This window comes from Argiope bruennichi, chromosome X1 (genome assembly GCF_947563725.1).
Source record: "Argiope bruennichi chromosome X1, qqArgBrue1.1, whole genome shotgun sequence".
Classification (NCBI taxonomy): Eukaryota; Metazoa; Arthropoda; class Arachnida; order Araneae; family Araneidae; genus Argiope; species Argiope bruennichi.
The window spans coordinates 86,650,282-86,666,049 of record NC_079162.1 but is presented as its reverse complement, the minus strand read 5'-3'; the positions used below and the strand labels follow the sequence as shown (position 1 = coordinate 86,666,049).

At 30.2% G+C, this 15,768-nt stretch overlaps 1 protein-coding gene across 3 annotated transcripts in view; it reads right to left on the bottom strand.

Moving 5' to 3' along the window:
• Positions 1-2,192, bottom strand: part of LOC129958173 (toll-like receptor 6) — a 113,083-nt gene extending 110,891 nt beyond the window's left edge. For all 3 annotated transcript variants that reach the window (XR_008783172.1, XM_056070418.1, XM_056070419.1), the window contains exon 1: positions 1,978-2,192. The gene's annotated coding sequence lies outside the window, so the exon portion shown is untranslated. The remainder of the gene's footprint in view (positions 1-1,977) is intronic.
• Between the last annotated feature and the right edge of the window lie 13,576 nt (positions 2,193-15,768).

Sequence of the window (15,768 nt, the reverse complement as noted above, 5' to 3'; positions counted from 1 at the left end):
TATTCTACCATCTTTCTAAAAACAAATCGATTTCACAGTAATGTCTGCTCTATTGAAGTAACTAAAACGGATTAAGAAAAAAAAAAGGAAGAGACAGTTATAATATCCCCTCACACACAGGTAAAAAAAATTCTTGAAAGCCGTTAATGAAGCATTTCTCCGGATTCCCTAGATCAAGTTGAAACGATTACAATTGAAAGGGTTAATACTGGGGTGTCCGGTTCACTGAATCAAATCTAAAAAGTGGCACATCCTCATTGATTCGCGAAACCACACAAAAGATTAAGTTATCTTTGGTAATCCGGCTTTTCATTTGCATTCGCGCGATTGAGCTGTGGGAAAATCACGGTTAGAAATTCGGTATTTACATTGGACGGGGCCCCATTTGACGTTGGAACACGCACTCGCAGCAAATCAGAATTGTCTTCTGTAAACAAAAGAGGCAAATAGCTTTCGAATTCTTGTTGGCAAACATCCAAAATGACAAGGAATTCGAACACGCGACAGCCTTTGCATGTCAATAAATCAGTGTTTAAATAAAGTTTTTCTTTAAAAAGAAATTGATATTTTGCATAAAGCAAATATTTCTAGAAAAATAAATTACGCAGTTAAGAATTGCAAAAGATTGACTGAATTTTCTAATTAACAGATAAAACTGAGCAAACTTTATTCAGAATTGCGAATATCTACAAAAAGATAATAGGAATTGCTAACTTAAGTAACATTTTCTTAACGTAAAAAATTATTTTGAAATATTTAATGGGAGTAAGTTAGAAAGAATATTTATTACAATAGAAAAGAAGCGCGTACTTCTTTTCGAATTGTAACCAAATGCAGAACAAATCAAATGAATTATTAGAATATTTGTAACATAAATCAGGAATTTATAATGCTTACAACAATGTATAAACTCGTAAGATCTAAAACAAAATAAATTTAAAATTCTTATTTCAAATCTATTGCCAAATCACTTTGTAATTCTATCAAATTTATATAGACCCAACAAGTTGTCAGAAAAAAACTATAAATAACTCAACGCATTAAAAATTATTTTTATATGGATTAGTTTCATAAATAAGACAATTCATGCTCATACTTTTAAGTAAGTTTTTAATTATCCTATTAATCGTAACATATTTCAGAAATTTTATGTTTGAGCGATATGTTGACGGAAAAAAAAAACCGATTTCTCCCAAACGTTCTTCCTCCCAATTTCTCCATCGATTTTCCCAATTTTTATCAAAAAGTGCAAAATTGACATTATAGTACACACACTTTTTTTTCGGGGGAGGTTGTAATATATTTTTTTTAGCTAAAACTGATTCATAATATGACTGTAAAGAATTCAAATATTTAAATTCACTTTTTGTCACTTCTGAATTAAAAACTTTTTAATTTTCGTTAACTGCACTTTTTTTTTGTCCCCTTTACCGATATGACACCTTTCCTCCTCAAACTTTCGGCAAAAAATAAAAAAACCAAATTTTGTTATATTATTTAAAGCATAATAATAAATGAGAAAATTCTTCTCTTGTAAAAAAAATAAATAATTCATATTAGCAATTGAAAATATGTTCGTACTCTATGCCCTCCAAAACAATTTTCTATCATCTAAGGACGATAAAAACAGAATGTTTTGTAATTCACACTTAAAATCATCGTTATAAATTAATACAAATAAAGACAATATTTAATACAACAAATTCAGCTGGCAGAATTTATTTTTCAATGAACGGTTCAAAGTAAAATAATATTTTAACGATGCGTATAAATTAGTGCGTAATTTTATTTCAAATAGTTTCAAACTAAAATTTGCTAAGAATTCAGATTTAGGCAATGATTTAAAAAATACAGATTTTTTTTTTTTTTTTTTTTTTAACAATTACCATGTTTTTTCCCCCGATTAACTAGGTAATTTCTTAACTGAAAAAAAAAATAACTAAAAACATATGAAATAAAAATTTTCCTCTAACTTACCACTGGCCTCTTTGTTTTGATGAAAAACAAAAGTGTCCAGCACACAACAAGAGGCAAAAATTTTGCCTACACACACAGCAACACAATTTGAGAAGTTCACTGTGACGCGCGAATTACCGCTCCAATGAGGGCAAAGAGCGCTTATGGCTAAGCAAGCCGTCTACTTTGACTTCACAAAACCGTTGGCTGAAACGAACGACCGACAACGGCGCCAATCAACATTCATCTGAGTCGGGGCTGCTCTTCAAGAAGAGGATATACTTCATCCGTGTACGCCACCTACCGGTCACTCTCGACATCAAGCACCGAAATTCCTTTCTTTTTGGGGAGGGACGGGGATCAAAAGCAGAAAGCGCTCCGTCGCGGACAAAAATGAATTTGCGGGGGTTACAGAAAACGCATTTTGTTTCTGCAGGCAAGTGGTGTATTCTTATTCTGTTAATGTTTGACGTTCAGTAGTGGCAAAAATTCCTCAAAAGAGGCAACATATGGTTAGTGTTACGGACTAACTAATATATAATTTTGATTTGTTTTACTTTGAGATTCACATAAAGTTTAATATAGACAGAAAAAGAGTATAATGCAAATAAGAGTATTAGAGCAAAATGACAAATGTTGCTCAGCAACTAAACAGGCTAAAAAACAGCTCATTTGCCCATGTTCTCCACTGCTGTTAACTAAACATATTGTGTCTGGCTTCAGACAGTTCTGGCACATTTTTACCGATTCAGATAAGTAGAATAGCTCCGGTTTTGTTTTTGGAAATGTTAATAACGATTTTTTTTTCTTTTTATCTATTTATTTGCGCATTCAAGATTCAAGAGAATATTCTTAGAGCAATCACTGGTAGTTTAACTTGTCTCAGTTGTTTCTAAATAACTTTTTGAATCTTTCAAATTATCTGAAGAATAGAAGTTATCCTATATTAAAAATTGCCAATCACAAGGCAGGATGCTTACCATCCATTATAAGAATAAATTTAACTAATTTTTTGTGTCTGTTGAGCTTATTTATTTGGTTTAGCTTGTGGCATGCCTGGGGTAAGCAGAACTTGTCAACTTTCGAAATTCATCTTATTTTTCTGTTTCGACAAAATATTTTCTTAAATGACCAATTTTGAATTCTCTTTAAACTATGAAGGAATCGAATGTTTTAAGAAAAAGCATGGCACATTTAAACTCGTATTATTTACAGTAAATACAAAATTATACATTATATATAATCTTTGAAATAATAATATACTAAAATAAAAATATAATTCATAATGCAAAGTTAAAACATTATATATTTGTACTACTGTGTATTACTAATTTAAGGACTATTTATTCAATTTATGAATTATTTTATTTAATATATTGATTAATAAAATTAATTAAATGTAACATTGGTTTACTCTTTGTTTAATTTTTTGTGAAATTTCCTAGTATTTAATTAATAAGGACGGTTCTGGCAAGAAAAATGTCCATTTAGTTTATAGCTTTATAGAGGCGAATCAGCTCTAAAAGCTCTGAAAAGTGAATGGCTTAGGAACTTAAAACTTCAATAATATTTCTATATTAAGTAATATGATAAGTAAGATATTGACACGTATTATGGATTTTATTTAAGAAAAAAGATAAAATTAAGATTTCAGTGTCAGAGTATGTATTGTAAATAGGATGCAATGTAAACTAAACTGGCAGTCATCGAGTCAGGATGCGGGGAAAAGTCAAAGTTCATGGATTTAATTTTGCCAATTTCATTTAGTTTTGTTGACGTCCTGTCTTGAAGTAGTACGAGTTCTATTTTAGGAGGAAACTCGTAATTTTGAACCGTGGTTTGATGTTGATTCTGTCGGAGAGTTTGAAATAAGATGATCAGTTGATCCTCAGGGTTTTCTCTGGTTTTCAATAGTTTTAGAACTTGACGAACTTCAAATTTCTGCCTGTACATCTGGGAATCTGGGAGATTCGCGTTATTTTCATCACTGCTTCATGGGATGTTGGAAAGTTCGCTTGTAAGTGAAGTATCAACAGGGCTGTTTTCTGTTTATTTGTTCTGACTAAAACAGTTTATTTTCGCAGTTGGCTTCGTTGATCTTTCGTTGATGGGCTTGAACATTGAAGTAGAACTTTTGCTTTTCTGGATTCGAAAGTTATTTTGAGTTTTGGCAAATTTAGGAAAGATTCTGTGTTTGCTCCGTAAAGACAACCACAGTTAGTACACTTTGCAGTAAAGTTTTGACACTTTCTTGTGTACAAATGGTGATATTGTGTACACCTACATAGACGGCACATTTCACTTCGTACTCCCTATTTTTAGTTTCTCGTATACTTGGAAAATTCGAGCTTGAAATTTTATCAAATCTACGCATTCTAAATATGTTTTCTTCAATTAAAAAAACACATTTTTGGAAACATGTCTGTCTGTCATTCTGTTCGCACTGGACTATAATTCAAAAACGTTTTCGGCCAAAATGATGAATTGGATTTTACACAAAATTTATAGATTTCTATTAAATTTTGAGGGAAATCAATTCAGAGAAAGTATCTAATAGGATGTAATACAAATGAGCGTGATAACTACAAAACATAAAGAACTAGAAAATTAAAATCCGTCAAAGGTCAATTGATACGTTCGAATATATGTATGTATTATAACTCAAAAAAATAACAACTTAGATAAAGAAAATTTAATATCTTGAGATTACAATTGAAGTTTTATGTAAAATTTTATATTAAATCGGTCGGATGAAACGCGTCCAAAATATATAAAGATTTTTTCTGATAATAGTGTATTCACCGCATGTCAGCGAATAATCATAAAAAAATCGCGCTAAATCATAGTGAAATTGTTAGATCCAAGCTAAAAATATTGATATTTTGTAACTATTACTCGCCAGTGGCATGCAGTAAATTTAGAAATGCCGATTTTCTTTATTATACTACGAAGTACGCAGCACTCCTATTGTGTGAAAAGAAAAAAATGTTAGCCCAGTGTCTACGGCGGTGGAAGAGGGGTGACATATAATTAAAGAATATACGAGAAAAATTCGAGGAGACCATTCCAGAATTATGTTATAAAATATTAATCAGTTGTAATAGTAAAGCAATTTTTTCTTGAATAAATTTCCAATCTTAGTGTCATATAGAGTAAAGTGTCATATTCGTAAATTTCTTTCAGGTTTTCTGAAATAGCAGATAAACTTGAAAAATAGGAAAAACAGCCTTGTATTTGAATTGATTTACCTTTTCTACTTCGAAGTTTTTCCTTTAAATTCTCCTTGGATATCATTGCGGCGAATATATGTAGTCTAGTTTAGTAATAATAATGTTACTTTCAAATATTTGTAGGGAGCTCTTTAATTAGTGTTTTAACAAGTTTGGTTATTGGCGGGAAAGACCAAAAATTGCAGTTTCTGCTTATTAAGATATTTAGTGGTTTTCCTGCGGTTATCTGTGGTTTCAAGTAAGATATAACCAGTTTCTTTGCCTTTCTATATTTTTTCTACTGATTATGCGTAATCTCTTCATTAGTTGTTCAAATAGTGCAGTTCATTTGATCATGATGGGGAGGAATACATGAGGCAGCCAGTGGCTCGTCGTCGCTTCTGCCCATTAGTGGGTCGAATTGATTTCCTGTGGGAATGCGATTTCAGTCGCCGGTAGAGTTAAGTGTACTCTGTCAACCTGATATTTTGTGTCAGGTACTCAAAACTGATACAGAAAAAGAATATCAGGTATTCGGTATCAAGTTTCGGATTCTATTAATAATCTCCTCATCCGTTTCGATCAGATCCATAGTATATCAATCCGATATAAAATATTAGGTCATTATAACCTAGATCGGATCTTGCCTCTGTGACGCTATTAGCATGAAATTTATTTTTTAATAACATATATCTCTCCTCCAGTCCATATAACGGTGCCCATACCACTGACGAATTCCCAAATTATACCAAAAAAGATCGTCCTTTCATATTGCTACCCACTTGTCAATCATTGTCAAAATCACGGTCACCATTACATTATCAATAATACCTCTACTGAACAAGCGAAATCCTGATTTGAAGTCATATTCGTATCAGTATCAGCTACTAGTCTCGGCGCAAGTGTGAGAACCGATACACACAAAGTACCGGTTTCATTGCCACGGGAAGAGAATCGGTTACTGGCTGTATCAGGTACAAAAGTATCAGGCATAATCGAGTGTCGGTATCATCCTATATTTGATACAGCAAAACCGAGCATCAGCCCAATTCTAGGCGTTAGAGATTGCCTTCTTAGATATTGTATCAGGATCAGATATAGTTTTGTGGTTCCTTTCTCATTTTCCGCCGTTTCAGTGTCTGTTTCATCTTTCTGATTTTTCTGATAGCTATCAGCGATTCTTTATTTCACTAGACTGATCTTATTGCTTCTCTAAAAGAGAACTAAACTATTCAAGGCTAAATCAAAATCGTTAATTTCCATGTGAATCATTAGATTTTGATAAATTTTGATTTTCGGTTTCATTACTAGTAACAATATTGATACGTTCATTTTCACTGGTAATCTCCAAAAAGGATTCATTTTTACCATTGGTAGAATTTTTTGCTATTGATTCTGAATTTTTAAAATCAACTCTTATTTTAATCTTTTTACTACAAAGCTGGAAAATTCCATTAAATTGGTTGGATACTTCTGATGAGCTTGCATTTATATATTTAAATTACCCAAGACTATTGAGTTCAGTAAAAGTGAAAAAAACTTTTGGCGTTACATATTGCTTCGTCGTTTCTACCTTGGCAATCGACTTTTAGTGGCAAAATGCTTCACTTGATAAAGTCTTGGAGGGTTGATTCTTGTTCAGTCAGAAAGGAAATCGATGAAATGATCAGCTTCATGATGATATTCATTCTAAGCACTAAATTATTACGGGGATTCAGCACCATTCATGACGATTCAGCACCATTCATGACGATTCAGCACCATTCATGGCAGTTCAGAATCATTTAATTTGGCTTTGAATATAAATCAGTTATGCTTCCAGCTTAATAATAAATAATAACTTAATAAAGTCATTGAATATGTGTCAAATGATAACCTGTTTAAGTATTTCAGAAATAATGGAAAATGCTTTATGCAAATGGGTAGCAATTTTTTGTTAATTTACTTATTAAATACTATGAAAAAATAAATAAAACTAAAAATTAACAAAGAAAAGTGTTAAAATATTATTTAATATAAAATGTAAGCATATATTAGGAATATAATAAAGGCATTTATTTACTTTCTTTTCGGTTTTGTATTCTAAACAGAAGGAAAGTCATTCGAGTGCGTTAAAGAGATATGCTATGGCGGCGTGTTTTTAATCATGGTAATATTTTGTTAGGTTATTTTAATTATCTTTTTAAAAAATAACAGTGACTGAAAGGTAGTAAGTATATCTTTGGATGCATTTGCATATAATTTTTGAACTTCGTAGACGCATTGCTGTTTTATCTATTTAATAAAATATTTATATCAATATATTTTAATACGCTCAGAAATGACAAAAAAATTATTATTCCGAGAACAAAAATTTTTTTCTTCTCAAGATTAAGATTACATTAAATGCAGGACCCGACCTTTAGTCAAATAGACCAATTGCTCACTGGCCAAAGCAGCCTCGCACTGTATTCAATTTAATTCATATTCAAATCAAATAACGATTTGATTTCAGAACATTATTCCTGGTATTACAACTGGGTTTACAAGTCCCACACTGTACTCGATTTTATTCATATTAAAATGAAATAATGATTTGATTTCAGAATATTATTCCTGGTATTATAAATTGGCTTACAAATCCCAGACTGTACTCGATTTTATTCATATTAAAATGAAATAATGATTTGATTTCAGAATATTATTCCTGGTATTATAAATTGGCTTACAAATCCCAGACTGTACTCGATTTTATTCATATTAAAATCAAATAACGATTTGATTTCAGAACATTATTTCTCGTATTGCAAATGGGTTTACAAGTCCCACACTGTACTCGATTCTATTCATATTAAAATCAAATAACGATTTGTCCCACATTGTACTCGATTCTATTCATATTAAAATCAAATAACGATTTGATTTCAGAGCATTATTCCTCGTATTGCAAATGGGTTTACAAGTCCCACACTGTACTCGATTTTATTCATATTAAAATGAAATAATGATTTGATTTCAGAATATTATTCCTGGTATTATAAATTGGCTTACAAATCCCAGACTGTACTCGATTTTATTCATATTAAAATCAAATAACGATTTGATTTCAGAACATTATTTCTCGTATTGCAAATGGGTTTACAAGTCCCACACTATACTCGATTCTATTCATATTAAAATCAAATAACGATTTGTCCCACACTGTACTCGATTCTATTCATATTAAAATCAAATAACGATTTGATTTCAGAGCATTATTCCTCGTATTGCAAATGGGTTTACAAGTCCCACACTGTACTCGATTTTATTCATATTAAAATCAAATAACGATTTGTCCCACACTGTACTCGATTCTATTCATATTAAAATCAAATAACGATTTGATTTCAGAGCATTATTCCTCGTATTGCAAATGGGTTTACAAGTCCCACACTATACTCGATTCTATTCATATTAAAATCAAATAACGATTTGTCCCACACTGTACTCGATTCTATTCATATTAAAATCAAATAACGATTTGATTTCAGAGCATTATTCCTCGTATTGCAAATGGGTTTACAAGTCCCACACTGTACTCGATTTTATTCATATTAAAATGAAATAATGATTTGATTTCAGAATATTATTCCTGGTATTATAAATTGGCTTACAAATCCCAGACTGTACTCGATTTTATTCATATTAAAATCAAATAACGATTTGATTTCAGAACATTATTTCTCGTATTGCAAATGGGTTTACAAGTCCCACACTGTACTCGATTCTATTCATATTAAAATCAAATAACGATTTGTCCCACACTGTACTCGATTCTATTCATATTAAAATCAAATAACGATTTGATTTCAGAGCATTATTCCTCGTATTGCAAATGGGTTTACAAGTCCCACACTGTACTCGATTTTATTCATATTAAAATGAAATAATGATTTGATTTCAGAATATTATTCCTGGTATTATAAATTGGCTTACAAATCCCAGACTGTACTCGATTTTATTCATATTAAAATCAAATAACGATTTGATTTCAGAACATTATTTCTCGTATTGCAAATGGGTTTACAAGTCCCACACTATACTCGATTCTATTCATATTAAAATCAAATAACGATTTGATTTCAGAGCATTATTCCTGGTATTACAAATGGGTTTACAAATCCCGCACTGTACTCGATTCTTTTCATATTAAAATCAAATAACGATTTCATTTCAGAACATTATTCCTGGTATTACAAATGGGTTTACAAATCCCGCACTGTACTCGATTCTATTCATATTAAAATCAAATAACGATTTGATTTCAGAGCATTATTCCTGGTATTACAAATGTGTTTACAACTCCCACACTGTACTCGATTCTATTCATATTAAAATCAAATAACGATTTCATTTCAGAACATTATTCCTGGTATTACAAATGGGTTTACAAATCCCGCACTGTACTCGATTCTATTCATATTAAAATCAAATAACGATTTGATTTCAGAGCATTATTCCTGGTATTACAAATGGGTTTACAAATCCCGCACTGTACTCGATTCTATTCATATTAAAATCAAATAACGATTTGATTTCAGAGCATTATTCCTGGTATTACAAATGGGTTTACAAATCCCGCACTGTACTCGATTCTATTCATATTAAAATCAAATAACGATTTGATTTCAGAGCATTATTCCTGGTATTACAAATGGGTTTACAAATCCCGCACTGTACTCGATTCTATTCATATTAAAATCAAATAACGATTTCATTTCAGAACATTATTCCTGGTATTACAAATGGGTTTACAAATCCCACAATGTACTCGATTTTATTCATATTAAAATCAAATAACGATTTGATTTCAGAACATTATTCCTGAGATTTTTTTCCTGTTTTAAAATTTGCTTATAAACCAGAGCTATCGCCTCATCTTTTTTTTCCCTTCCTTTTTTTATTTTATTTATAGCCGATGTATCAACACACTATCTTACATATCAACAGCCTTTATAATAACTACTTTCCCTGATGTAATAAAGTGAAAAAAAATTTTATTTGTAAGGTTTGCGGCTTTTATATGGGGAGGAAAATGCATGGCATTGATATTCTCCAGCAAGCGCTATAACAAGGGGTGACCCTCTATTATAAAGTAGTCTTTCTCTCTCTCTCTTAGTGAACAGCACACTTACTCTTGATCCTTATAAGGTATTGACATCTTTTTACTGTTTAGAGAACAAGAATACAATTATTTTAAACTCATATACATGTTTATGACTGTTAATTTTTAAAAAAAATAATTTAAAAAGAAATCATCAACATTACGTTTTCTTTACATCATTAGCATTTTAAAAATTTGTTTTATTTAACAGAAGAATAAATAGTTGTAGAAAAACATAAAAAAAGTGAAATTATAATTTTAATTTTAATATTTCTAATATCAACTAATTTTGCTTATTTTTTTATATTTTTAAATTCAAGAAAATATTTGCGAATTCTTCTAAATTTTCTTCCTTAACAAAACATGAAAATGTGACCATTTATATTTTTCTAGAATAGAATTAATCAAAATACACATAATGGAAAATTCAAGACCTTCGAGAAAAATTTCTAATAAAGTTTCTTTTATTTATTAATTTTCAACAAATATATATTTCGAAAATAATATTTTTCAATCAAAATTGTATGAATTTGATATAAAAACCATAAGGATTCTATTCATTTTACATTAAAGGAATAAATGTTTACTTAATGTCGAGGAGTTGTTTTAAATTTATTAGAAGAGTACGTATGCTTTAATTATGCAGCTGCTAAAGTTTATTATCGTTGGGCGAATAAAACTTGAAAGTGTTGCATTTGAACTTTTTGTCTCTTGTACTTATTTGAATAAGTTTATTTCTCTTTTCAACAGTTTCACTAGAAAAATCGTTTTCTGTCAGTGATTCTTACTTTGTTTAGAAGACTAGAAGTTAAGTGCAGTGAATTAATTATATTTCAGCATTGAAACATTTTCATTCTTGAGGTTATTCAGAATCAGCCCCTTAAAATTTGTATAGTTGTTACATTTTATAATTAAGGTATTCAAATCATGAATTAATTCAAGAACTGCCATAGTATTATGCTGTTGTCATGAGCAGATAAAGAACTTTTTTATTACATTATTTATTTTTCTGTTAAAAATATGAATGTTTCAGATAAGAGATTTAGAAAAATCGTCTGCAAAAATACGTATTTTTAGACAAGAAAAAATTTAACAGTTTTGAAGAATTTATTTTTAATTCTTTTGTAATATTTTTATTTTATTCTCTTTCTTTCTTATTAATTCAAAAACATGCTTAGTTCTGACTTTTGTGAGCGTTCTTGCTTTTTTGTAATATACAAGCATTTTTCTTATAAAATCTTGATAAATATTTTTAGAAATATTGAAATTAAACCACGGAAGAAGAGAATAAAATCTTTTCCTTAATATGAAAAATATTTACCAGTTGGAACCGCGTAATATGACCCAGTAGGAACTTATGTCATCGAATTGCAATAACTACATAAGGTTTATCCTGAGTTATTTTTTTACCTGGAGGTTGTATTTACTTTAATTTATTTAATTCAAATTTTGCGTTAACACGTTTCACTAAACCTAAACTATCAGTTGTCAAATGGCTTTTTTTTTTTTAATATGTTTTCCAACACTTTATTGCACGAATGGTGGCAAATCCAAACCTTGCGTTAATTTTAGAACACCCTTTATAATCAGAGAATCATTTCTTTTCAAATCAAAGAGATCAGGCGATAGCATCAGTAAGTACACAGGGAATAATTCGGGAAGAAAAAGAAAATGTTATGCCACGGTGATCATTGTTGAGGCGTTATTTTTCGAAAGAGATGGCCCAAGAGAAAGCTCTTTAAGACATGAAAACAAAATGTTCTTCATTTTATTTTTATTACATAACATCATTTTACACATTTCTAATACTACTTTCGAACTTCTTATTTTCAAAATTAATTTAAAGTTCAAAAATATATTTAAATTAATCTCTTATTTTTTTGGTATCAAAACCTTCGTTCAAAACTTCATTTTTTTGAAAATTAATATCTTCATCAGCTTAATGTGCGAAATAATTTTGAAGGAAAAGAAGTAATGAATTGTTTTCCTTTATACTTAGTATGAGGGGAAAAAATGTAAATTATTAATAAAATATCGTTTGTCAATCTCTTATTTTATTGTACGATAAAATGCTAACTATGATCTTTTCTTTTGAAATCCTATTTCACATAATAATTTTCTAATGTAAAAGATGGTACTTTCTATAACTTTTGAAATTATTTATATTGCCAGTGTTAATATAAATAATATAAGATATATTATTTATATTAACAATAATATAAGAGGTTAATAATATAAGAGTTTAAAACTTTATGTTTCATATCTATCAAAACCATTTCTAAACATTTGTGAAAAAGATTACATAACGTCACCAGTGAGGAAAAAAACTCATTTTAATAAGAAACAACTCTTATAATACTAAAACATTTTCTTGTTAAAGTCATCGTAAAATTCTAAGATGTTTATTTAAGTGTATTATATCATTAAAGAAATGGTTTGTTTGTAGTCAATAAATACCTCAGCTAAAGTCGCTGTACCTCACTGTAGTCAATATAAGCTCAGCTAAATAAATACCTGAGGCTTATGAGACTGTTTGAATTTCGAAATATATTTTTATAATAACAGACTTAAAAAAAAATAAAAAAGAATGAGTGGGAGGTTGCAAGAAAGAAAAAAGATCCAAAAGTCGAAAGGGTAAGCACAGTTTGTTAATTACCAAACGATTACTTTTAAACTGCATATTGCTAAAATGTTAGCCATCTATAACAACTTTAAGAGAGAAAATATTACCCAAACATTGCGCAATTTAAACGTAATTTTCATTGGTAGTAAATGATATATGTATTCTTTTTTTTCCGTTCTTTTATTTCTTTCCTTTTTTCTAAAAGAATTGCATGACATTTTTTACTGTATTTATGCAGGGATTAAATCCCAATGTAAACTAAAGTAATCTCTTAGTTTTAAATAAAAGTATAGTATTTTTCCATCCAAAGATAAATAATACAGAAAATTAAATGCTGCCTTTAAAAAGTTGACTTAATAACAGCTTAGTGACCTAAAGGTCATAGGTCATAAAAGAGACAATAGACAGAGAATGTAAATAATGCGCATTACAACAGAGAATAACTAACATATAATTTAAAATAATGCGCATTAGATAAATGCGTAAAAAGAGAATATAGTCATAAAAAGAATAGATATAAGTAATTAGAAAGAATGCTTATAGTTAAGATTAAAGTTATTCATAAATCCGAATAGCAGGTTTCGGAAATAAGAATCGTGTTCATAACTGGGAAATGACACATCATTATTTGTTTATTTATTTTTCTCATTTTATTTCATTGCTTTCTATTAACACAATTTTATAAATGGATTAACTAGTTAAAGAAAAATGATAATAATTCAATCCCATGAAGACTTGTGCAAAGGCCATAAATTGATGAATGACTTCAAAATAGAATGAAAATTGTGTCAAAGGCTACCACGCATGTAACTTTCGACTTAAAACATCGTCTACTTGCAAAGGATTTAATTCATGTTCTGCGTATTGGAACTATTCATCAAAGTTTAACTCACTGTCCGGTAAAGGTTAAATGACCATTAATAATGAAATATCAAATGTATTGAGTCTGAAACAATATTAGTGAAAGCATACTTCCAGCAGTATTAACAATTATTAACAATTGATTTATTTATTTTTCTGATTTTATTTAACTGCTTCCTATTAACACAGTTTTATAAATGTATCAATTTGTTAAAAAATTACTGTAATTCACTCACACGAAGAACTGCGCAAAGGCCAAAAATTGATGAATAACTTCAAAATAGAATGAAAATTATGACAAAGGTTACCACCCGTATGACTTTCGATTTGAAATACCATCTACTTGCAAAAGATTTAATTCATGTTCTTCATAGCAAACTTATTCATCAAAGTTTAACAAACCTTCCGGTAAAGGTTAAATGGCCATTTATTCTGAAATATCAATTGTATTGAATCCGAAGCAGTATTAGTGAAAGTACACTTCCAAAACAGCAGTATTAACAAGCTTTTAATATGAAATATATCATTGTTGTCAAAAGTAAACTGGTACCGATCGCGTTTCAAAACATACGCTGCTTTCTTCCTTTTCAAATTTTGCATAAAGCTTTATCAAATGCCCAATCTCAATTGCTGAGGCGTGGGCTGCTGCTGTGCGTCTGTGTTCACGTTTCCGTAATGTCCTCTTTTCAGCATGTGGTCAACACCAGTTGCGAATGAAACCCCCTCAACTGAATAACTGGAGTCAGAATGACATCCGGGAGTAGCTGGACATTTCCGATCGACCCTTTCCCCATTTCATTATCCATGAGCCGGACGATTCGGATAAGGAACAAAGGGTCTGGTACCCAACAAGTCGCCGGATCTTTCGCCTTGTCAGCCTCAATCAGCTCATTGGAAGTGCTCCGAAGTCGATAACGCAAAGCAATAAAGGGGGCCTCCTGTTGAGTCATGCGTGATTCAAGAATTAGTTAGGGAAAAGAAGGTGCTTCTAAAATAGAAGCCAATTGCCAGGGTTCCCATTCTTTGCATGTTAGATGAGACATCCAGCATTCATTGTTAACGTACTTTTCTGAGGCCTGCCATTCGAAAGTTGCCTCCAAACGAATCATAGCAAATATTATTTTGACATTCTATTTTCATAATGTCGAAATAATGTATAAATGTTAAATATGCTTACTAGTTAAAAAATGAGTTTCGATCCAGAAATAATAGTCAATGATCAGTTAAATAGTTAAATGAATATCTTTTCCTGACTGTTGCAAAAGAAACAGGAATTCATTTGGTAATCGCTACTTACTTAGCGTTATATATAGATATTTTTTTTTTCAGACTTATATATTTGAAAATATGAGCTGCACATTATAAAGGTTCTTCATGCAACTTCGGAGCAAAATTGAGCTATAATCATATAAAGACATGCAACTAGAAAAGGGGTGGGCATTAAGGCTATCGCAATCGACTGGTGGACCACCAAGACATTTGGGGGTCACCACCTTTACTACGATCTAAGAAGCGCATATTAAAGAAACATATTTATGGAACATTATATTCTTTTTATCTCTTGCGAAAAACGAAATTTTTCTCCTTCAAAATAACATAATTTTAAAAGCAGGATCTAAGAATAACTTTTGGAATCTAATGGACGTATCCTAATTTTTAAAAAGTTGCAAATTATTTAACATTGTTTTTTGGTTCTACCTACTTGTGTGATCTGCATTTTCAACAATGAATATAATTACGATAACACATCGTTTCCGTCTTACAGACGACCACTTAGAATCCAGCATAAAATCAGCAGTTAACAATTATATACTGAAATACTGATGGCAGTATATAGCCGAAGTCTTCTACTATCTATAACGGCGAAAACTAACTTTAGATGAAAATGATTTATTTTTTTAGTGCATTTTGAATTTTTTTATATTAAATACATCATTTGATATTATTATATTTGTGGCAATTATTATTATGTTTGTAGTTATGTAGGTAAGTACATA